The following is a 9242-nucleotide window of genomic DNA, read 5'->3' on the forward strand; positions in this document are numbered from 1 at the left end:
CCTTATTTGGACAGAGGGTCTTTGCAGACATAATCATGTTCAAATAAGGTCTATAGGATGGGCGCTAATCCAATATGACCAATGTCCTTATAAAAAAGGCAAAAAGGAAATTTGGACATATACAGCACACAGGGAGAATGCCATGTGAAGATGAAAGCAGACATCGGGGTGATGCTTCTACAAGTCAAGGACTGTCAAAGATTGCAGGCAAACCACATGAAGCTAGTCAAGAGGCATGGAACAGATTCTTTCTCATAGCCCTCAGAAGGAACGAACCCTGCCGACACCATGATCTTGGACTTCTAGCTTCCAGAACTGTGAGACAATAAATTTCTGTTGTTAAACCATTCAGTTTGTGATTCTTTGTTACAGCAACCCTAGCAAACAAGCACAGGGGAATTTATTTACTTATTTTCCAATATGGTTACTCAATTTCCTCAGAACATTTATTAAAGACTTCACCTTTTTGACACTTAATTGAATTATTTTGTTTCTGTAAAATAACACGTTTCCACAGATCTATGTCCTCTATATTTTTGAAACATATATCTATCTTTGTACTAATTGTGAAATTTATTTACTATAGTTTAATTACTATAGCTTTATAAAGTCTGATATTGTAAAATCTCTCCCCCACCACTCTTCTTCAGGAACATTTCAGCTATTTTTTTCTGCCATTGCTTATCCATATACACTTTGGAATAAACTTGTTAATTGCACAAAAAATAAAAGTTTAAAGAGAGTTAGCAGGGGAGAGTTGAAATATTTACAGTATTGAGTTTTCCTGTTTGTGATACCATATATCTCTCAATTTATTCTTTAATATTAATTCAATATTAATATTTTGGTATTTTTTAATATTTTTAATAAAGTTTTCTAATTTTCTCAATAGAAGTTTTGGGTATCTTTTGATTGATTTATTAATAGGTATGTAACTTTTAAAAAAAATTTTTTTTTGGTTGCAACCATAAGGATTATTTCTTTTAAAATACATTTTCTCACTGGTAAAAGAATGAAATTGTTTTTTACGTATCAAATTTGAGTACAATGGTATTGTTGAATTGTCTTGTTAAGTCCAATAGTTAGCTTTTAAATTCTCTTGGTTTCATAGGAAGAGAATGTAATAATAGGTAAATAATACTGTATACATTTAATTTTTTTTCTTTTCTTGTTACTAGAACCTCTGTTGCAATATTAAATAACAAATATCCTCATCTTGTTTCCAATTTAAAAAGAAATGTCTCTATGATTTCTCTGCATGTATGATGTTTGCTACAGTGTTTTTGTAAACAAACTTTAATCAAGTCAAAGAGGTATTCTCACGAACCATTGTCTCCACAGTGGGGATCTCAAGGGATATTCAAAAGTAATATATAAAATATACATTTAGACTTCTATTTATATTTTTACCTAAAAATATTTAAGTACTGTATGCATCGACAGAAGTACACGCACATTTTAAAAACATACTTATTTTATGTTTAATGTTCATGTATATATACACATATATATGTGTGTGCGCGCACGCGTGTGTGTGTGTGTATATTTATTTATTTATTTATTTACTATTAAGGGTCCACAACCAAAAACATTTGGAAACATTGTCCTAAACTAATATTTTTCAAAGTGCAGTGCACAGACCACTTCATCAGTATCAGCAAAGGCTCTTTTAAAAAATGGTGATTACCAGATAATAAACTGAAAACTCTGGGGACACAGACTGTACGTCTGCATTTTCATAAAATCTCTAATTGATTATCATGGAGAGTAAAGTTTTAGAACCATTGTCCTAAATAATGAAGATAAGAGGACTCTAACAATTTCGCGTTTTTTCTTAAGTGTAAAACTTCAATTTCTAAACATTTTCCCTCTTCTCATACAATTTTTCAACACGTCATTTGCTAAGTATAGATGAGATACCTAATTTTTTTTAAAAAAGATAAACAGGAAAAGGTAAAACATCAGTCTCATTCACATAAACTCAGTTGATCTTTTTAATATTTTTTATTTTTATTGTGCTTCCTGGGGAGAGATGGTAATGACACTATCTCTAAGCACTGAATGGGGCTGGCTTAAATGCTAAAGATCATTTAGTTCATGCTTCTGTGTAGAACCTGTGGTTCAACTCTTCTCAAATGCACTCATACATTTCAAGTCTAGTCTGATAATATTCCTCCCAATATTTCTTAAGAACATGTACGATAAAGTGGAAACACCTTACATTCCAACCACTTAGATCAATCTGACAATATTTTGACCTTCATTTTTCATTGATTATGTATCTGTATTTTTCACCAAGCCGCACATTTCCCACAGGAGATCCCTAAGGAGTTCAGCAAGTAAAATCTCCATGTTCTATTACCCACTCTAAAGGATACCAGTTTTCTCCTCTGGTTCTCTGGCTAAGAAAAACAGAAGCCCATCCATCAGTTTCTCTCTTTCAAGGCTTCCTGTTGATCCCCCACTTAGGCTTAACTCTCTTCTCTCTCTTTATTTTATAAGGTCCCCATTGGAATAAGTATGTAGAAGACCGAAGTTATCTTCTCCCTGGGTGTGAGGGTGATCACTCAGTCACTTAAAAATGGAAAAACTGATAAAATTATAACATTGCATTAGATAAGTAGTCTCTTTATTTCTTGGTCAGGTTTGCTTCATACAAAATTATAGCAACCACTAGAAATGTACTTGCTATCTACCTAGCATACGTTTCCAGCCAACATGTAATAGTAAAATATGGCCCAAATACATTGTGTAAATTCACGTTAATATCAATTTATTCTACACATTGACTCTTTGTCAAACAGAGGTTTGGAGAAATTATTCTCCTGCTGGATATTCTCAGCTGGATTTCAACTATTTATTTTCTATCCACTTCTATAAGAATTTATGCATAAATGCTTCTTTATTTAAAAAAAAAATCACTCAGAAGCATGCTGAATGAGGCAAGGAATAGATTATACTGAATTTTGAACAGAGTTTATAATTTTTACTAAATGATAAATATTAATTATTATTTTAAAATACAATAAAAAGTTAAGACACTTAGTTTCAAACTATTGTGCACAGCAGTCTACCAAGTTAATACAAATTTAATTTGTTATAATTACTTCTGTAATACATAAATTATATGGTACAGTATAATATGTGATAATAGTACATATTACAAAGAGGGCTGACATCTTAACAAAAAACATCCTAACACATGGCTATTATACTGGAAGGAAACAGTATTGTGCAGTAGCTACACTTGCAATTTGCTTAGGAAATGAATCATAATGCATTAATGCCTCTGAATAATTTGCAAGTAAATGAACCAAAAAAATTACTTAAATGACCAACCATAGGTATTTATGTTATGTGAGGGTGGGAGGGGTGAAAGTGAGGGGGATAAAATTGGAATAAAGCCTTATGTTAATAAGTGCTTACATGTGTGCTAAGCCATTTTATAACATTCAACCAGCAGTGGTCTGAAATGCAATTACTTTCTATTCATTATTTTCCTGATTTGTTTGCTAATAAAATGTTATTGTCCAATGACAGTGTTGAATTAACTACATAATGATGCCCTTGAAGATTAGCTAGATTAAATTATAGAATCCAATGATTGGAGAATTATTTCATAGGTCATCTAGTCACTCCCAAGTCTCCTAGGAGCAAAATCCCTGTTCAATCATTGCTTAACGATGGCTGTTCATTCTGTCTATGGAAAACCCTCAATCCAATGTTCAAATCCCTTCTTCCTCACTGTATTAGTCCATTTCTGTTGCATATAATAAAATACCCAGAACTGGGTAATTTGTAAGAAAACAAAATGTATTGCTTACAGTTTTATAGGCTGGGAAGTCCAACGTCCAAGGAACACATTGGGTGAGCTTCTTCTTTGGCAGTGGCTTTACATCAATGCAAGAGTCTCACATGGCAGAATGGCTGAGCAGAAAGAGAGAGACTCTCCTTTTAAAGCCCCTAGAACCATGCCCCTGACCACCATTATTAATTAATTCACTGTGGCATGGTCCTACAATCTAATCACCTCTTCAAGACCCTGCTTTTCAATTACCATAATAGGATTTCCTGCCCTCAACAGTTACAGTGGGGATTTAAGCTTCAATGAGGTTGGGGAAGTGGGAGTGTCCAATCTGCAGCACTCACTAAAAAAATCTGGAGTTATATCAGGATTACAAAGCTAACCTTGTAGTTAAGATTGACCATATAATATAGTTCTAGTAAAAAAAAAATAAAATAATAATAATAAGTAAGCCAAAGTCTCCTAAGGCTTCTGAGACAGCATGTTTTTCCTGACAAAAGGAGCAGGAGGTGTCTTCTTTTTTTAATCCTGAATATTGATGTTATGAGGAAGCCTCAGCAGCCATCTTGATGCCTGAGGGAAAGGTCAAAAGAATTGCAGATATTGACCCTGACATCTTTGAGCCCTCAAGCAGCATTTAATTACTTTGAAATAGTTCGCTGTATGAAAATAAGACAAAAAACAATCTATTTGTTAAACCATTATGACCTGGTTTTCTATTTCTGTTATCTAAGATATTCTCAGCTTATAACTATCATTAAAATATTCTAGAGGTGGTAAATCCATAAAACCACATCAAACATACATTATTACTAAAGTTCTTCCATCTGGATTTACTTAGCATATGCCGCAAACTGAAATAATCATGCTCATGCTGAAAGCTTGCTTTTCCTTTTATATTTCCTGCCTTACTAAAGAGAACTGTCATCCACTGCATCACAAGTCAGAAAATGGAAGTCATAACTGCAGCCCCCTTCTTCACTGGCTCAGCACATTTTCCGCATTAGCTTATTTAATCCTCTTAATAACCTGATGAGGCAGGCATTGATATTATTCAACGTAAAACCAAAACACGAAGGTGTTAAATATCTCTACAAATTTACACAGCTATTTAGTAACAGAGCTGGGATTTTAACATAAACAATCTAATAATAGAATCTATACCCAATGAATCTTCATTTCTCTCTTACTCATTTCTCATGTTCAATAGTTTGCCACATCCCGATTGTTGCATTGCAGTACCAGTCAAGTCTGCCTGCTTTGGTCCCTTTCCATCAGCAATGCTGTGTGCTCTCCAACCAGGACTGTGTAGGGGCCAAGGAGAAAAACAAAAACAACTGATAAAAAGATGGATTGATAGGAGAAAGGGAATAACAAATTTTATTTCAGGTGCATAGTGGGGAATCACAAGAGAGTGATTACCCAATTAATCCAGTGGGGTACAGAAGCCCACATACCAGTCTTCATCAGGAAGGGAAAGAGATGGAAAATGTATGTGATTCTCTTGAAGGGCAACAAGTGATGAGTCGGGAGAATGAATGGGCAGGTGGAGCAGGAATCAACCTGTGAATGGTTTTGTTGGGAGTTTAAATGAGGCCAAGAGACAGCCATTAACTTGTAAAAAGGCCCTGCAGATGTTACTACATTCCACAGTCTCCCTGGGGTTGGGTTTCAGGCCACTCCCCTGGGTCTTAAACCACTCCCCTAGAACTCAAGCCCTGCCTCTTAGTCCTAAGCTATGGTGGACTGCAGCACCCATTTTCAGTACCAGCACATGGAAATTGAGATTACAGGGGCAGAGATGTAATCTTGGTAGCAGAGCATGCTCAGTAAAAAGGAGTTTATCCCTTGAATGACTTTCCACCTGAGGTGCTATAAGAGCACCAAATATTCTTGAATATATTCACTGCATGTGGTGGAATTTGACCAATGAGCAGGCTCTAAAAGAGACCAACTGAGCATGTGCAAGTCTAGGTTACATAACTGGAAATCATCCCCTTAGTGGAATAATCATGAGATAGCATAAGTACGTATTAGATAGTGAAACTATAAAAGTCAAATCCCAGCAGAAGGCAGGGTTGTTGCCCACTTCTTCTGGGGCCAATTTGCATTTTGCTGGTGAGGAACGTATGCTTTACTTTAAGTTAAACTTATTTCTAATGGCCAGCTGCTCACTCTCTTCAGCCAGCCTATACTTTGTACTAAATTGTGTATTTCTTACTTTTGTATTAAACTTGGTGCAGGCCCTGCTCAGTCTCTGGAACTAGGCTGCACTTTCTGGATGAAGTCTGTGTTCCTTATTTTGCAACATTAAATCTGCTTTAACTTTCTACTATGACTCTGCTTTTGAATACTTTCCTGTGGCAGAGTCAAGAACCTGCTAGAGGATGGGGTGGGTTGAAACCCCTTAAATCGGGCTTCCCCAGACCCTCTCCTCTGGTATCAAAATCTCCTGGGTTCCTTCTACTGCAAGGGGATCTTAATACACCACCCCTCCCATACTACCTTTACACCACAAAGGTTATTTTCATGAAATGAGTCTTTGTACTCTCTTTCTCAAAGCCTTTAATGATTAATTTATAGTTAGCCATCCATTCTTACTTTGTGAATGAAAAAAACTCCACATTAGGCCAGCCTGCCTGATAAATACCAGGCCAGAGCTCTAACAACTGACTGCTTTAATAATTTTTTAAATTTATTTTTAATTGTATGTATTTGTGGGGTATAGTGTGTTGTTTCAGTATATGCATATATTATACAATGATTCACTTAAGGTAGTTAGCATATTCATTGCCTAAACATTTATTCTTTCTTTGTGGTGATTACAGTAAAGATCCTCTTTTCTAGCTATTTAGAAAAATGCAATATAATATTATTAGCTGTAGCCAACCTACAACACTAGAATTTATTCTACCTAACTCCTATCCACCTGTAATTTTGCACCCATTAATCCACTTCTTTCCCTACCCCCAACCTCTCTTCCCTCCACAGCATTTGGTAAGCATTATTCTACTCTCTACTTCTGTGAGAACCACTTTTTTTCTTTCCATTTTTTTTAAGGTTCTTACACATGGTATTTGTCTTTCTGTACCTGGCTTACTTCACTTAACCTGATGGTCTTCAGTTCCATCCATGTTACTACAAATTAATGGATTTCATCTTAAAAAAAATAGCTGAAAAGTATTCCATTGTGTATATATACCAAAACTGTAAAATCTATTTTTCTGTTTTTGGACATTTAAGTTGATTCCATCTCTTGGCTATTGTGAACAGTGCTGCAATGAATGCAGGAGTGCAGGTATCTCATCAATACATTGATTTCATTTCATTTGGATATATAAGTATACCCAGTAGTGGAATTGCTGGGTCATAAGGTAATTCGATTTTTAGTTTTTTGAGAAACTTTCATAGTGTTTTCCATAATGGCTATATTAACTTACATTCCCACCAATTGTTGCTTTGCCTCCAACAGATTTGTCACCCCTTTTCCCCTGGGTGACAGAGCCACAAAAGATTACTCAAAGCCCATTTCTTTTGAGCAGTGAGAAGCCCCGAAGGGATTAATCTCCCGGAACCCTCGAGAGCAAGGCATTCCTTCCATTTGGGAAATTAACCACGAATTGGTGCTCTCTTCCTGCATTTATTCTCCAGACCAGGAAGTTACAGAAAGACAACATAGGTGGGGTTATAGTTTAACAATATAGGCTGGTCACATTCAGTAAAACAAGTAAAGTGACATTTCATAAGGCAATTTAAGTGATCCACCAACAAAAGCTTGATGTTAGCAAACATTCCTTCTCCCTACAGAAGCTTCCCAGTATCTTTACATATCAATCAGTAACTTGTCTGTCTTTGAGTCAGCAACCTTGCTGTGTTACAATTCTTTATCTTACAACCAAGACTATAGCCTGGGGAAAATTTCCTGTTTTTTGCAAGGTAAACATTTTATATGTACTTTTAAGAAGTCAAATTAAACCTGAAAGAACAAGAAACTAGGCCCTATGAAATATATTTGCTTTATAGTATACTCCAAAACCAATAATGTATGAGAATTCCCTTTTATCTCCATCCTTGCCAGCATTTGTTATTTTCCATCTTGTTGATAATAGCCATTCTAAACGGAGTGAGATGATATCTCATTGTTGTTTTAATTTGGATTCCTTTGATAATGAGTGATATTTTCATGTGCATGTTGCCCATTTGTATGTCTTCTTTTGGTGAATGTTTGTTTAGGTCCTTTGCCCATTTCTTAATCATTTTTGTTTGTTTGTCTTTTTGCTGTTGAGTTGTTTGAGTGCCTTATATGTTCTGGAAATTAGCCCTTTCTCAGTTGCAGGAATACATTCTGCCATTCTCTAGGTTGCCTCTTCACTTTGGTGATTGCTTCCTTTGCTGTGCAGAAGGTTTTTGATTTGATCTGATCCCATTTGTCTATTTTTGTTCTTGTTTCCTGTGCCATTGAAGCATTGTTCAAAAACCATTGTCCAGTGCAACTTTATGTTGTATCTTCCCCTATGTTTTATTCTAGTATTTTCATAGTTTGGTGTATTAAATTAACATCTTTAATTCATTTTAAGTTGACTTCTGTGAATAGTAAGAGATAAGGTCTAGTTTCCAAATTCTACATGTGGTTATCCTGTTTTCCCAGCACCACTTATGAAGAAGCTGTCCTTTTCCCAATGTATGAATTCTTATTACCTTTGCCAAAAATCAGTTGACTATAAATAAGTGGATTTATTTCCGGGCTCTCTACTCTGTTCCATTCACCTATTTGTCTGTTTTTATGACAGTTCCATACTGTTTTGTTCACTATAGTTTTATAGTATATTTTAAAGTCAGACAGTGTGATGCCTCCAGCTTTGTTAATTTTCTGCAAGATTGCTTTAACTATAGGGGTTTTTTTGTGGGTACATACAATTTTTAAGATATTTTTTTCTATTTCTGTGAAGAATGTCATTGGTATGTTGATAGGAATTGCATTGAATCTGTAAGTTGCATTGTGTAGTATGGACATTGATGATGATGATGTTAATTCTTCCAACAAAAGAACATAGGATATCTTTCCATTTATCTGTGTCTTTTCCAATTTTCTTTACTTATGTTTCATAGTTTTCATTGTGGCAATCTTTACCTCCTTGGTTAAGTTAATTCCAAGGTACTTTGTTTTGGAGGGTAGCTATTATAAATAATATTAAATTTTAAATTGTTTTCAGATTGTATTATTGGCAAATAAAAGCACTATTTACTTTTGTATGTTGATTTCATATCCTGCCATGTTACTGAATTAATTTTTTAGTTCTAGCAATTTTTGGTAGCATCTTTAGGGTTTTCTATATATGCAGCCAAGTAATCTGCAAATAGAGATAGTTTGACTCTCTCTTTTCCAATCTGGGTATCTTTTATTGCTTTCTCTTTCCTGATTGCTTTGGCTAGAACT

The sequence above is a fragment of the Galeopterus variegatus genome, unplaced genomic scaffold (assembly GCF_000696425.1).
Source record: "Galeopterus variegatus unplaced genomic scaffold, G_variegatus-3.0.2 Scaffold519, whole genome shotgun sequence".
In the NCBI taxonomy this organism is placed as follows: Eukaryota; Metazoa; Chordata; class Mammalia; order Dermoptera; family Cynocephalidae; genus Galeopterus; species Galeopterus variegatus.